Raw genomic sequence first — 16,538 nt, forward strand, 5'->3', positions numbered from 1 at the left:
GAATAAAGCCAGTTTGTGCAAGGGCCTCCAAATTGCCTCTTTTTCCTGCCAGTATAAGTACGGACTGTGTGACGTGCCTACTTGGATGCGGTCACTCATATAATCCTCCACCATTCTTTCAATGGTGAGAGAATCATATGCAGTGACAGTAGACGACATGTCCGTAATCGTTGTCAGGTCCTTCAGTCCGGACCAGATGTCAGCATCAGCAGTCGCTCCAGACTGCCCTGCATCACCGCCAGCGGGTGGGCTCGGAATTCTGAGCCTTTTCCTCGCACCCCCAGTTGCGGGAGAATGTGAAGGAGGAGATGTTGACAGGTCGCGTTCCGCTTGACTTGACAATTTTCTCACCAGCAGGTCTTTCAACCCCAGCAGACTTGTGTCTGCCGGAAAGAGAGATCCAAGGTAGGCTTTAAATCTAGGATCGAGCATGGTGGCCAAAATGTAGTGCTCTGATTTCAACAGATTGACCACCCGTGAATCCTTGTTAAGCGAATTAAGGGCTCCATCCACAAGTCCCACATGCCTAGCGGAATCGCTCCGTGTTAGCTCCTCCTTCAATGTCTCCAGCTTCTTCTGCAAAAGCCTGATGAGGGGAATGACCTGACTCAGGCTGGCAGTGTCTGAACTGACTTCACGTGTGGCAAGTTCAAAGGGCATCAGAACCTTGCACAACGTTGAAATCATTCTCCACTGCGCTTGAGACAGGTGCATTCCACCTCCTATATCGTGCTCAATTGTATAGGCTTGAATGGCCTTTTGCTGCTCCTCCAACCTCTGAAGCATATAGAGGGTTGAATTCCACCTCGTTACCACTTCTTGCTTCAGATGATGGCAGGGCAGGTTCAGTAGTTTTTGGTGGTGCTCCATTCTTCTGTACGTGGTGCCTGTACGCCGAAAGTGTCCCGCAATTCTTCTGGCCACCGACAGCATCTCTTGCACGCCCCTGTCGTTTCTTTAAAAATTCTGCACCACCAAATTCAAGGTATGTGCAAAACATGGGACGTGCTGGAATTTGCCCATATTTAATGCACACACAATATTGCTGGCGTTGTCCGATGCCACAAATCCACAGGAGAGTCCAATTGGGGTAAGCCATTCCGCGATGATCTTCCTCAGTTGCCGTAAGAGGTTTTCAGCTGTGTGCGTATTCTGGAAACCGGTGATACAAAGCGTAGCCTGCCTAGGAAAGAGTTGGCGTTTGCGAGATGCTGCTACTGGTGCCGCCGCTGCTGTTCTTGCGGCGGGAGTCCATACATCTACCCAGTGGACTGTCACAGTCATATAGTCCTGACCCTGCCCTGCTCTACTTGTCCACATGTCCGTGGTTAAGTGGACATTGGGTACAACTGCATTTTTTAGGACACTGGTGAGTCTTTTTCTGACGTCCGTGTACATTCTCGGTATCGCCTGCCTAGAGAAGTGGAACCTAGATGGTATTTGGTAACGGGGGCACACTGCCTCAATAAATTGTCTAGTTCCCTGTGAACTAACGGCGGATACCGGACGCACGTCTAACACCAACATAGTTGTCAAGGCCTCAGTTATCCGCTTTGCAGCAGGATGACTGCTGTGATATTTCATCTTCCTCGCAAAGGACTGTTGAACAGTCAATTGCTTACTGGAAGTAGTACAAGTGGGCTTACGACTTCCCCTCTGGGATGACCATCGACTCCCAGCAGCAACAACAGCAGCGCCAGCAGCAGTAGGCGTTACACGCAAGGATGCATCGGAGGAATCCCAGGCAGGAGAGGAATCATCAGAATTGCCAGTGACATGGCCTGCAGGACTATTGGCATTCCTGGGGAAGGAGGAAATTGACACTGAGGGAGTTGGTGGGGTGGTTTGCGTGAGCTTGGTTACAAGAGGAAGGGATTTACTGGTCACTGGACTGCTTCCGCTGTCGGCCAAAGTTTTTGAACTTGTCACTGACTTATTATGAATGCGCTGCAGGTGACGTATAAGGGAGGATGTTCCGAGGTGGTTAACGTCCTTACCCCTACTTATTACAGCTTGACAAAGGGAACACACGGCTTGACAAATGTTGTCCGCATTTCTGGTGAAATACTTCCACACCGAAGAGCTGATTTTTTTGGTATTTTCACCAGGCATGTCAACGGCCATATTCCTCCCACGGACAACAGGTGTCTCCCCGGGTGCCTGACTTAAACAAACCACCTCACCATCAGAATCCTCCTGGTCAATTTCCTCCCCAGCGCCAGCAACACCCATATCCTCCTCATCCTGGTGTACTTCAACACTGACATCTTCAATCTGACTATCAGGAACTGGACTGCGGGTGCTCCTTCCAGCACTTGCAGGGGGCGTGCAAATGGTGGAAGGCGCATGCTCTTCACGTCCAGTGTTGGGAAGGTCAGGCATCGCAACCGACACAATTGGACTCTCCTTGTGGATTTGGGATTTCGAAGAACGCACAGTTCTTTGCTGTGCTTTTTCCAGCTTGAGTCTTTTCATTTTTCTAGCGAGAGGCTGAGTGCTTCCATCCTCATGTGAAGCTGAACCACTAGCCATGAACATAGGCCAGGGCCTCAGCCGTTCCTTGCCACTCCGTGTGGTAAATGGCATATTGGCAAGTTTACGCTTCTCCTCCGACAATTTTATTTTAGGTTTTGGAGTCCTTTTTTTACTGATATTTGGTGTTTTGGATTTGACATGCTCTGTACTATGACATTGGGCATCGGCCTTGGCAGACGACGTTGCTGGCATTTCATCGTCTCGGCCATGACTAGTGGCAGCAGCTTCAGCACGAGGTGGAAGTGGATCTTGATCTTTCCCTAATTTTGGAACCTCAACATTTTTGTTCTCCATATTTTAATAGGCACAACTAAAAGGCACCTCAGGTAAACAATGGAGATGGATGGATACTAGTATACAATTATGGATGGACTGCCGAGTGCCGACACAGAGGTAGCTACAGCCGTGGACTACCGTACTGTACTGTGTCTGCTGCTAATATAGACTGGTTGATAATGAGATGTAGTATGTATGTATAAAGAAGAAAGAAAAAAAAACCACGGGTAGGTGGTATACAATTATGGACGGACTGCCGAGTGCCGACACAGAGGTAGCTACAGCCGTGGACTACCGTACTGTACTGTGTCTGCTGCTAATATAGACTGGTTGATAATGAGATGTAGTATGTATAAAGAAGAAAGAAAGAAAAACCACGGGTAGGTGGTATACAATTATGGATGGACTGCCGAGTGCCGACACAGAGGTAGCTACAGCCGTGGACTACCGTACTGTACTGTGTCTGCTGCTAATATAGACTGGATGATAATGAGATGTAGTATGTATAAAGAAGAAAGAAAAAAAAACCACGGGTAGGTGGTATACAATTATGGATGGGCTGCCGAGTGCCGACACAGAGGTAGCTACAGCCGTGGACTACCGTACTGTACTGTGTCTGCTGCTAATATAGACTGGATGATAATGAGATGTAGTATGTATAAAGAAGAAAGAAAAAAAAACCACGGGTAGGTGGTATACAATTATGGATGGACTGCCGAGTGCCGACACAGAGGTAGCTACAGCCGTGGACTACCGTACTGTACTGTATCTGCTGCTAATATAGACTGGTTGATAATGAGATGTAGTATGTATGTATAAAGAAGAAAGAAAAAACACGGGTAGGTGGTATACAATTATGGACGGACTGCCGAGTGCCGACACAGAGGTAGCTACAGCCGTGGACTACCGTACTGTACTGTGTCTGCTGCTAATATAGACTGGATGATAATGAGATGTAGTATGTATGTATAAAGAAGAAAGAAAAAAAAACCACGGGTAGGTGGTATACAATTATGGACGGACTGCCGAGTGCCGACACAGAGGTAGCTACAGCCGTGGACTACCGTACTGTACTGTGTCTGCTGCTAATATAGACTGGATGATAATGAGATGTAGTATGTATAAAGAAGAAAGAAAAAAAAACCACGGGTAGGTGGTATACAATTATGGATGGACTGCCGAGTGCCGACACAGAGGTAGCTACAGCCGTGGACTACCGTACTGTACTGTGTCTGCTGCTAATATAGACTGGTTGATAATGAGATGTAGTATGTATGTATTAAGAAGAAAGAAGAAAAAACCACGGGTAGGTGGTATACAATTATGGACGGACTGCCGAGTGCCGACACAGAGGTAGCTACAGCCGTGGACTACCGTACTGTACTGTGTCTGCTGCTAATATAGACTAGTTGATAATGAGATGTAGTATGTATGTATAAAGAAGAAAGAAAAAAAAACCACGGGTAGGTGGTATACAATTATGGACGGACTGCCAAGTGCCGACACAGAGGTAGCTACAGCCATGGACTACCGTACTGTACTGTGTCTGCTGCTAATATAGACTGGATGATAATGAGATGTAGTATGTATAAAGAAGAAAGAAAAAAAAACCACGGGTAGGTGGTATACAATTATGGATGGACTGCCGAGTGCCGACACAGAGGTAGCTACAGCCGTGAACTACCGTACTGTGTCTGCTGCGACTGGATGATAAATAATGATATAAAAAATATATATACATCACTACTGCAGCCGGACAGGTATATATTATATAATGACGGACCTGCTGGACACTGTCTGTCAGCAGAATGAGTTTTTTAGAGAATAAAAAAAAAAACACCACACAAGTCACACGACGAGTGTTTAACTTTTTCAGGCAATCACAATATAGTATACTATACTGGTGGTCAGTGTGGTCAGGTCACTGGTCAGTCACACTGGCAGTGGCACTCCTGCAGCAAAAGTGTGCACTGTTTAATTTTAATAATATGTACTCCTGGCTCCTGCTATAACCTATAACTGCTCCCCAGTCTCCCCCACAATTAAGCTGTGTGAGCACAGTCAGATATTATACATAGATGATGCAGCACACTGGGCTGAGCACACAGATATGGTATGTGACTGAGTCACTGTGTATCGTTTTTTTCAGGCAGAGAACGGATTATATTAAATAAAACTGCACTGGTGGTCACTGGTCAGTGGTCAGTCACTAGTAAACTCTGCACTCTCTAGTACTCCTAAGCTCCAGTAAATCAAGTGTCTCTGTCTCAATCTCACTCTCTTTCTTCTAATCTAAATGGAGAGGACGCCAGCCACGTCCTCTCCCTATCAATCTCAATGCACGTGTGAAAATGGCGGCGACGCGCGGCTCCTTATATAGAATCCGAGTCTCGCGATAGAATCCGAGCCTCGCGAGAATCCGACAGCGTCATGATGACGTTCGGGCGCGCTCGGGTTAACCGAGCAAGGCGGGAAGATCCGAGTCGCTCAGATCCGTGTAAAAAAAGCTGAAGTTCGGGCGGGTTCGGATTCCGAGGAACCGAACCCGCTCATCTCTAATAATGTTGTGTCACTCTGGTGCACTGAGTTGATCATCACCAGTGGGTCTCTTGGAAAAGGACTTTTTTTTCCTGGGAGCAGCATTTGCAGGAGAATATGAAGCAAGAGATATTGGGGGTCATTCAGAGTTGATCGCTAGCTGCCGTTGTTCGCAGCGTAGCGATCAGGCTAAAAAAATCGGCATTTCTGCCATGCGTACGGGCCGCAGTACGCAAGCGCAAAGTAATTTCACACAAAACTATGCTGTTTTACACAAGGTCGAGCGACGCATTTCAGTCGCTCTACTGATCGTTGAGTGATTGACAGGAAGTGGGTGTTTCTGGGAGGTAACTGAGTGTTTTACGGGAGTGTGCTAAAAAACGCAGGTGTGTCAGGTAAAAACGCAGGCGTGTCTGGGGAAACGGGGGAGTAGCTGGCCGAACGCAGGGCGTGTATGTGACGTCAAAGCAGGAACTAAACTGTCTGCAGGAAGGAGTAGGTTTGGAGCTACTCAGAAACTGCATGAACATTTTTTCTAGCAGTACTGCTAACGTTTCGTTCGCACTTCTGCTAAGCTAAGATACACTCCCAGAGGGCGGCGGCTTAGTGTTTGCACTGCTGCTAAAAGCAGCTAGCAAGCGATCAACTCGGAATGAGGGCCATTGTGTCATGCCTCACTTGAGCTGACAATTTGCTTGAAAGAAGCTTTTTGCATCCCTTAAGATCTGTTTCATTTGGAAAAAAGGCTGTTGTATAGGACTTCAACTTAGGATGTAGCATAGTTGCCAAAATGTAATGATCCAATGTCAAAATGTTCCAAACCTTTGTGACCTAATGAAGAAATAAATTACATTATCTACAAATCCAACATACTTAGCGGTATCACTTTGTTTAATTTCTTGCTTCAGCTTCTCTAGCTGCTTTTCCAGTAGTTTAAATAAGGGAATCACCTGACTCAGGCTGGCAGTGTCTGAACTTACTTCATTGGTCATAGAGTCTAATTCAGACCTGATTGCTGCAGCTGCGGCAAAACCATGTGCATTGCAGGGGGGGGGGGGGGGGCAGATATAACATGTGCAGAGATAGTTAGATTTGGGTGGGTTATTTTGTTTCTGTGCAGGGTAAATACTGGCTGCTTTATTTTTACACTGCAATTTAGATTTCAGTTTAAACACATCCCAGCAAAATCTAAATCTCTCTGCACATGTTATATCTGTCCCCCTACAGTGCACATGGTTTTGCCCAACTGCTAACAAATTTGCTGCTGCCATCAACTCTGAATTAGGCCCAATGATCCATACACATGAGCAATCGACCAATAATCAGCCGCCTAGTGAATTGGCACAACAGCGATCAGATCTGAATTGGCCCCAATGTCACTTGCATTAATAATACCAAAAGCCTGACTAGAGTCTTAGCGGGGTTACACATTTTCAACCCTGAGTTTTTCAAACAAATTGGCACCAGTATGCCAGTGAAGCCAGTGATACAAAAAGTAGCGTGACTGTGAATTAACTGGTGTTGTGTTGGATTCTGCTGCTGCTGAAGGTGATATATCCACCCAGTGGGCTGTTACAGTTATATAGTCATATGGTCAAGTAATCACAGTCAAAATATATTTTTTCAATTATTATGTTTTCTTATAACAGGAAAACACTCAAAAGCTGGAATCTTGGGGTACAGCTCTGACACAGCAGATCATTTTTGGGCAAATTGTCTAAATTCAACACTGTCTTTTCCCAGGCTCACACCCAGGTGACAAGCAATACAACAGAAAAAAGTCCTTAAGAAAAAATAAGAAAAGTGCAGGTTCACTTTGACAAGCAAACAATAGCTGTTATTTTTTAACTTGTTTTTGCAGCACCATGCAGTTTGCATTTGTTTGCTGAATATGTGGATGTGTGTGACAGACATACACACTTACAGGCTTGGACTGGCCGACAGGGGTACAGGGGAATCCACCGGTGGGCCCCACTGCCTGGGGCCCCATCTCCTGCTCTAAGGATCAGGTTCCAGACTATGCACTTGAATTATACATCATACATATGTTACATTATACTGGACTATGATGTATTTTCTACAGTGCATTGCTGTTATTAATCTGTTATTAATCTGGTACATTATCATGCATGCAGCAGTTGAATTTACTGTATATATCTATGAAGGGGCCCAGACATTGCACTCTCTAATGGTTAGTCAAACCAATGAGGTGGCAGGCCACACCCCCTCTGCAGACTGGCCACACCCCTAACATGAGCCCCTACCACTGCATCCCCCCCGGTGGGCCCTACATGCCCCAGTCCGACACTGCACACTTACATATACTGAGTGACAATTATACCTGCAGCAAGTCACCCTTCTCAGGTACCTACTCCTGTCTCTCCTGCTACCTACTATAAGTAAACCAACTGTAAACACTATAGGTGCATACACATGGTGAGATTTTAACTATGCGATTTTGACTATGCGATATTGACCATACCTCCCAACATGACCCTCTCCAGGAGGGACACAATGCTCTGCTCCTGGGCTTCCCTCTTAATTTATGATTGCAGGCACCTGTGCTGAAACACCTTTCTTATCCATTAACCTGTTCAGCACAGGTGATGGCAATCATAAATTAAGAAAAAAGTCCAAGAGCAGAGCATTGTGTCCCTCCTGGAGAGGGTCATGTTGGGAGGTATGTATTGACTATGTGTGCTTGCTATTTTGTCTATGGCTGATTTTGTCTATGGCCGGTTTTGACTATACTTTAGTACTAGATAGTCAAAATTGACTTGCCTGCACAGTCTATCTAACCTTGCGATACCGACCCCGTGAAATCACGCATCGGTATCGCAAGCTGTGTACACACGGCGCAATACGCACTAACTTTCCCTTCAATTTTGACTATATAGTCAAATTTGCAAGGTTATATCGCACCATGTGTATGCACCTTAAGTTCTTATGGCACCCTGGTGGCGCCCTGACAGTGTGCTAATGCCATTTTTTTTACACAGTGCTCAAGCCCCACCCCACAACCTCTCCCTCTTCTTTCCAGTGAGAAATGGCACCTGAACACTAGGGAGGAACTTTTATATGCTGACATTCACAAAACAAGTGAAGTCCGACTCTGGAAAAATTAAGTTTTGCCTCATTATGGAATGTGAATTTGGTGGGGAGACCTGACCCGTGACTCTGAAACGTTTCTATACCTTAAGATCAGGTGTGTTCGGTTTTTGTAAAGATGTAGAAAGATTTCACAAAGTTGGTATAATCATCATGCAGGATATACAATGGAGAGGGCTAGCATATAGGGGAAAGAGACCTCAGTAGTGATTAGGTCGTGGACTCAAAAACCTTCATGGTTTGTTCACTGGTGGCAGGAGGAAGATAGTCTAAGTAAAGTTGGAATTGGTGTTAAAATGTGCCCCCTTTTTCTTAAAAGTATAGAAAATCTACCAAAACACAAAATTTGGAGAAGGTTGGCATTAACCATACCTCAAGTACATACTGTACAGAATGTTGTTTTGAACCTTCCTCATGGTTTCATTGCTTGAATACTATTATTTTATGCTCATGTATAGATTTACTGCTGACTCCATTTATTGTTACCTTTTTCTCATGTCCACCCATTCTACATATATTAAATAAAAACAACAATTCTTCTTCTTTTTTTATTACACACAAATACATTTTGGTAAATGAAGGTTAATACTCTAGTCACTGTACTCATATAATTTTTTTTTTTTTTAAAGTATTGGAGGCAAAACAACATCAAAAATGTAGCTGTGACCCTAACTGCACATAATATAATCCCAGCATTCAGGATGTCGGCAGTCACATGACCGACCCCGGCCTACCAAAACCGAAAATCCCGACACCTTTAGGGGGTAAGTACACAAACCCTTCTCCCTCCCTACCCTAACCCTAATCCTCCCAGGGTATTACAAGCCACCTCTGGCCGGTATGTGTAATTGCAGCCTGCCACCTATGTCTTCTGTGTGCATTCCAGATGCTACATAATTAGGCCATTAGCACTAGGCCTTGCGTGTCAGGCTGCTCACCTGCAGTGACTCTCCTCATTAAGGGGGCTTGGATATAGTGTCTTTTTTTTTTTTTTTCTTCAAATAACTTTATTGGATTTTTCAAATAATACATAATTTGATTTACAACAAAAGGCTATCGCAAATACAAATATACGTTAGGCAGTAAATATGAGCATGCATTGAGATTTGGGTGGACTACAGATACAGGTATGGTCCATATGAGGTTGTGGGATGAGAAGTCACTCCAAATCTTCAATACTATAGATTACCACTGAAACGTCAAATAATCTCATTCAATCATGCCAACAGAGCCGGCCCTAACCAATATGATGCCCTAGGCAAGATTTTGGCTGGTGCCCCCTTGCACAGACACTAGCTCCACCTCTGACCCTGTACCCCTTTCCCAGCACCATCACCCCTCACCAATAGCAGTCCTCATTTTGGTGCTCCTTCCCCTTATATTTTAAATACGAACAGTGTGCACATTCAGTGCACAGCCCAAAACGGGGCGTCTTCTTGCTGGGAAGGGGCATGGCCACACAATAATACCCCCAGTTGAAATTATGCCACCCAGTACTGCAACTTTATACACATTATATCATGCAATAGTGTCTCTTATTCACATTACACCACACCATATTGCTCTTTATTCACATTAGACCACACAGTAGTGCCCTTTCTATACATTACGCCACAAAATACTGTAGTACACCTTATACACATAATGCCGCACATTAGTAATGCATTCCGTATGCAATGGAGCCACTGTCACACCCAGAATATAGGCATGTTGCATATCATTTTAATCAGCAGAAGCTGCTTGTGCCCCATAGACATTCCAAATTTCATAGGCATTTGTCTAATTTGCCTATACCTAGGGCCGGCTCTGCATGCCAATATAGATATAATAAGAAAAAGATAAACAAAATAGAGACTAACAATGGATGGGGACAATTATAGAGAAGGGGAGGGGAAAAAGGCGAGGTTAGGTGGGGGGGGGGGGAATGGGAAGGGCCACCCAAGTACAATATGTATATATATATTTCGTGATTTCGGACAAAAGCCTTCACCACAAACTTCTGGTTGGAGATATATTCCTTCAAAATTCTGATTGTGACCACCTGACTGTAAAATCCCCTCTTAAATTGAAAGATTTTTATACTTGTTATACCATTATATAGAATTTTTTAGTAATCTGTACTTATTTGATGGATATTTAAGTTGTAAATGTCAGTATGTACATGAATAAATAATTTTTAAAATTATCTTAAAGGCAAATTGGCTCCCACTAGAATCCTTTTTCCTTTTATATATATATATATATCCAACTCAGCCGGCACTCAGAAATTAAAGGTCAAATGCTCCGGTGTCCATTTCAAAAAGAATCCATACCACTCCAATAAGAGCGGCACTCGGAGACTGTCAGAGTATGCAAGTTGTATTTAGATCAGGTCAGATCAAACATTTTCGGGGACACAGCCCCTTCCTCAGGACCACAGACAATGATATAAAACAAGACACAAACACACACTTAAATACTGATATTGTTACTCACATGTCCACGTCCATTAATCAAGGATCCCGGCGCCGGCTAGCTGCAATGACGCGCTTCCCGTGGAGACAGGAACCGTGTCCATGGTACCCGCTGGCGTGCGTTCCACGGGACCGGACTCCCTGCTTCCTGGTCCAATGCGTCCTGCACATGACTGGCGTCCCGGAGCCTGAGTGGAATGAAACAGGGATTAAACAATTACAAAACACACATTAAACACATATGCATATAGTACAAAACATAAATACATATAAATAATAATAATTGTCACCTGATACACGCTCATTAGTACCTCTAGAGCATAACGCCTATGATAAACCACATGGGGTCATAAAGTATTCCAATTAATTTTTTCATTAAGACCCATGGGGTAAATGGTTCCCAATCTCATAATCCATTGTGATTCTTTAATCAAAAGATTTTTAGGTCTATTCCCTCCCCTTAATGAGGCTGGGACATGATCCTTGATGAATGGATGTGGACAGGTGAGTAACAATATCAGTATTTAAGTGTGTGTTTGTGTCTTGTTTTATATCATTGTCTGTGGTCCTGAGGAAGGGGCTGTGTCCCCGAAAATGTTTGATCTGACCTGATCTAAATACAACTTGCATACTCTGATAGTCTCTGAGTGCCGTTCTTATTGGAGTGGTATATATATATATATATATATATATATATAAAACATCGCTGTGTAGTGCCAGTAAAGACAGGGAATTAAAGGGCCGCAGACTTCCATCCACAATTATCCTTGAAACGGATATCAAGTCTACATAAAAATCTCATATTAATCGCTACTAGCAGTAGTTTTTGAAAATGTTGCGGATATGTGTTTGCTGTTCTATAGGCTTAGTCTGTATATAAGTGCAATAGATAGTATGAAGAACCCAGACAGTGCGCAGAGGCAGCTAGTAGTGTGGTATATCACAAGAGAGGCTTTTCCCACCTCCCGATACAAAATGCAGAAATAAAACGATACGTGAAATACCACTGGACCAGCGCCTCACTTCTCATGGACAGATATCCCAAACTCCGTATAACTCCTATTATGGAGAAACTTCCAGGAACATTTTCAGAGATTGTGCCATGAAAAAGAAATGGTATGCAGACATAGTGTGATACTGTATAAAAAGGTGGCGATTTAATACATAACACACATTACATAACCAAACATGACATTTAAAAACAATTAAGAACACAACAGGCCACACTATGGTGGTGCAGACATTCACTGTTATAACTGGCCTCCTAGGCAAAGATGTTAAGAATGGCTGATTACCGGCTGTAAGTGAGAACTGGCTCACACCAGTTCTAAAAGCATGAATAAGTCAGAGGAAGTCACCAAGCTGCAGCATAGGGATTCCCTGGTCTCAGCACTCCTTTACTCGCCAGATCAGTTCTTTATGCCATTAGCGTCCATACAGGAGGTCAGTCAGAAGAGCACCCACGCGTTACGACCCTCCTCGGGTCTTTCTCAAGGTCAGCTCCAATCATATTAATCGCTGCTAGCAGTAGTTTTTGAAAATTTTGCGGATATGTGTTTGCTGTTCTATAGGCTTAGTCTGTATATACTGTAGTATCTCCATTTTTTATAAAAACTTCGATCTTTACGCTGACTCTCAGGAATATTTTTATATCTATCAAAAAACATATATTTATCCATAAGCGATTCAACCTCTGCTATAGTTGGGGCGTGTTTTTTAATCCATGAGTTCAGTATTACTTTCTTGGCTGTCGTAACTAGAATAGTTAATATGGGGACTGAAGGTTTCTGAAGTAATGAAAAGTTCCATACCTCAAAATTGGCAAACAAGAGAGCTGCAGGGCTTAAGAATACCTGTATTGAGAAGGGTTTGTTAATATAGTTTATGATTTTAAACCAAAACTTTTCGATATATCGGCAGGTCCAAAGGTTATGGAGAAGAGTTGCGGGCGAGTATCCGCACTTTGGACACCTCCCCGATTCATCTGCTACAAAGTGACTTCTCTGGCTCTGGGAGACATAAGCCCTATATAACGATTTAACGTGGATTTCTTGTAAGATTGAGGACCTTAAAATTCGTAGAGTCGTACCATAGTATTTGAAAAATGTGTCCTCTTATATACACAAGTTTGGGTTTATATTTATGTTGTTTCAATTTATTAAAAATATTGTGAATCAGGTCTAAAAGCTTATCCGAGAGTGTCTGTTTGGGTAAGGATGTTGCGTTAATTGTAGATAGGGAAAGTAGCTGCTCATAGGCAAATTATATGTTTCTTGTATGTTTTTAAAAGAAAGGAGAGTACATCCAGGGTCAAACACCTGAGATATGAGTTTTAAACCTTTTTGATGCATTCGGAGGAATGCTGAGCTATCCATGCCTGGAGTGAACATAGGCTTACCTCTTATTGGTATCCAGTCTGATTGCAGAGGGTCACGCCCTAATCTAAGGTTAACCCAATTCCATGCCTCATATGTGTCTCTAAAAAGTATATTATCAAGTACATTTTTAGGTATCATACATTTGGGGGTATGTAACAGGGCTCCTGGGATAAAGGGGGTCAGGAGTGAGCTTTCCACACCGTAATCAGAGTAAGTACTATGCTCCATCAGCCAATCTAAGGCATAACTAAACAATATAGCAGGAGAGTGGTGTGTCAGATCTGGTAAGCCTAATCCTCCCGCATGTTTAGATAGTTTCAGTTTTTGTTGGGATATACAAGGTTTTTTTGATTTCCTTATAAATTTAGTATAAATTTGGTAATTAGTTTAACATCGCTCGAGGACAATTTCAAAGGTAGCATCTGCATTATGTATGTTAGTTTCGGTAGGAGAACTGTTTTCCTACTACTTCCACTCTACCTAGTACAGAGAGAGGAAGATCATGCCATGCTTCCAGGGATTTAGTGAAGTGGGTAATAGCAGGAGCGAAGTTACACTTGTAAAGATTCTCCGTTGTGCCTGGAATATGAATTTATCTGGGATTTCCCTGTTTCTATAGAGTTTAAGTTGTGCATCGCCGGTAAAGTGGGAGGGGGCCCTTTTAACATTAAAAGTTCAGACTTACAAGTATTTATTCTGTAACCGGAGAAAGAACTAAATTGCGCTATAATGCTATTGGGATCACGTGAGACGGGTGAGAGAGTAACAAGAGCATATCGTCTGCAAAAAGAGATATACGTACAGTAGATCCTGCTTGCCTATCAAAATGTCTTGATAAATGGGGGATTGTCATAAGGCTACAGCTAAGGTTCGTGTGCTAGGGCGAATAGGAGTGGGGAGAGTGGGCATCCTTGTTTAGTCCCTCGGCGTATAGAAAAGGGGTCCGACGTCAACCCATTACATATAATTCTCGAAGCAGAGTCCCTGTATACAGTTTTAAGTATATAAATATATTTATCTGGGATGGCAAAACGTTTCATGGTATCAAAGAGATGATCCCAGTGCACCATGTCAAAAGCCTTTTCAGCATCTAATGATAATATTGCTCTGGGAGTTTCCGCCATAGCACACTGGGAGTCATGTATTGTAGCTAGGACTCGACGAATATTCGTTACCGGATTCCTGCCTGATATGAAGCCTGTCTGATCCCGGTGTATTAAGTCTGGTAGAATAAGTTTTAGTCTGTCTGCCAGTATCTTAGTGAGAATTTTATAATCAATATTAAGAAGCGATATTGGGCGGTATGACCCAGGATCAGATAGGTCCCTTACAGGTTTCGGAAGAACCGCAAGGTACCTGTATTGAAATAAATAGGCATATGACCTAAAGTTAAGACAGCGTTGTAAACTTTCAATAATATCGGAGCTATTTCCGAAGCCATTAATTCATAAAATTTAGGGATGAATCCATCCGGGTCCGGGGCTTTGCCTAGCTTGAGGCGACATGTCAGCGATCAAAGACTCACCATCTATGTTCAACACTTTCGGTATCGGAAGATCTGACCAGAATTTGAGGGCATTGCTCTTGTCTGCAACAGGAGATGAATATAGGGATTCATAGAAGTCTTTCAAAATTACGGCTAGCTGCTCATTAGAAGTAGTTAGAGTACTGTCTTTCTTTTTCAATGGATGAATAGTTGATGGAGTGCGATGACCTATAAGTAGATTTGACAATAATTTACTCGATTTATTGGCATACTTATGTAGTTTAAAATTCTTTGCAAAAGAGTATGTTGCTTCCATTTTAATAAATATACCTTCAAATTTAGATTTAGATTCTTGGTAGGTGGTTCTTTTAGTGGGGGATGGGTCAAATTTGTAGGCTTGACAAGCCAGAGTACGCTCGTCTTGGGCCTGTAAGAACTCTTGAGTAGTTTGCTTTTTATGAGCCACTGGATATTATTTCACCGTGTAATGTAGCCTTAAGGGCTTGCCAATAAAGGACTGGATCTTCAGTCTCCGAATTGAATTCTGCATAATTAATTCACGCTTTTTTCACCGCCTGTTTTAATTTATTAGAGGTGTAAATTGCAGAAGGGCCTTTTTCATGTGAGGTTTGTAAGACTGACCAGACTACTGCGTGGTCTGAAATATGGATAGGTTCCATGCCTAAGGAGATGATGCTGGGCAACAAAGAACTGGAAAACAAAATATAATCAATTCTGGACATGGTTGCTTGTGAGGCTAATAGGCAAGAGTAGTCTTTATCAGTTGGGCGAATAATTCGCCAAATATCTAATACGTGTAATTGTTTGGCAAGAGCAGGGATACCTAGTTGCGGAAGTTTATATCTGGTCGGCAGTGCTTTTTGTTTATCCAAAAGCAGGAAGGAGGTCAAATTAAGATTTCCACAGAGAATAATTGGGAGATGCATCAGTGGGGTGAGCATCAAAATTATTTTCAGAAAAAATTGCTTGGAGTATAAATTAGGAGCATATATATTAAGACAAACATATTTTTGTGTTTCAAAAATAATATGACTGGAAGCATATCTACCGAGAGGATCTGATACAACATCTGTCACTTCCAAATTCAAATGCGATCGTGCCAATATAGATACTCCCCTGGCCTTTGAGGTCTAAGAGGCCGAGGTGAAGAACTTCCATTGAAGTAAGTTAAGTTTAAGAGACTCCAAAGGTGTTAAGTGCGTCTTTTGTAAGACTATCAAATCAACCTTTAATTTCTTCAGATACATAAGTATGCGTTTTCGCTTTTGGGAGGAGTTAATGCCCCCCACATTCCAACTACCAATCTTTAATGTCATAAGATGTTAATACTAGAGAAGAGACTATGCCCATCAGAAAAGCAATATAGAAAATTTGAGAACATTGTCTGAAAGGTCATAAAACAGAGGGTTAACACAGTGACTATAGAGTACGGGTGGAAACAGAAAAGGGTGGCTTCAGTCACAGGAGGGAAAGAAAGGGGTATTAAGGGTAGACATATCAGGAAACAACAGAACAAAACATAACTAACAGCAGAGAAGCTTCCGTGGCAGTGGGTACTACCATTGGGAAATAGCACAGAAATAGTAATTTGAACATCGCTCCTTCCAAACAAGCAATAACTGTAATTAAGGGGTCTATTTACTAAGCCTTGGATGGAGATAAAGTCGCTGGAGATAAAGTACCAGCCAATCAGCTCCTGACTGTCATTTTTCAAACACAGCCTGTGACATGGCAGTTAGGAGC

Source organism: Pseudophryne corroboree, chromosome 1 (genome assembly GCF_028390025.1).
Source record: "Pseudophryne corroboree isolate aPseCor3 chromosome 1, aPseCor3.hap2, whole genome shotgun sequence".
Lineage (NCBI taxonomy): Eukaryota > Metazoa > Chordata > Amphibia > Anura > Myobatrachidae > Pseudophryne > Pseudophryne corroboree.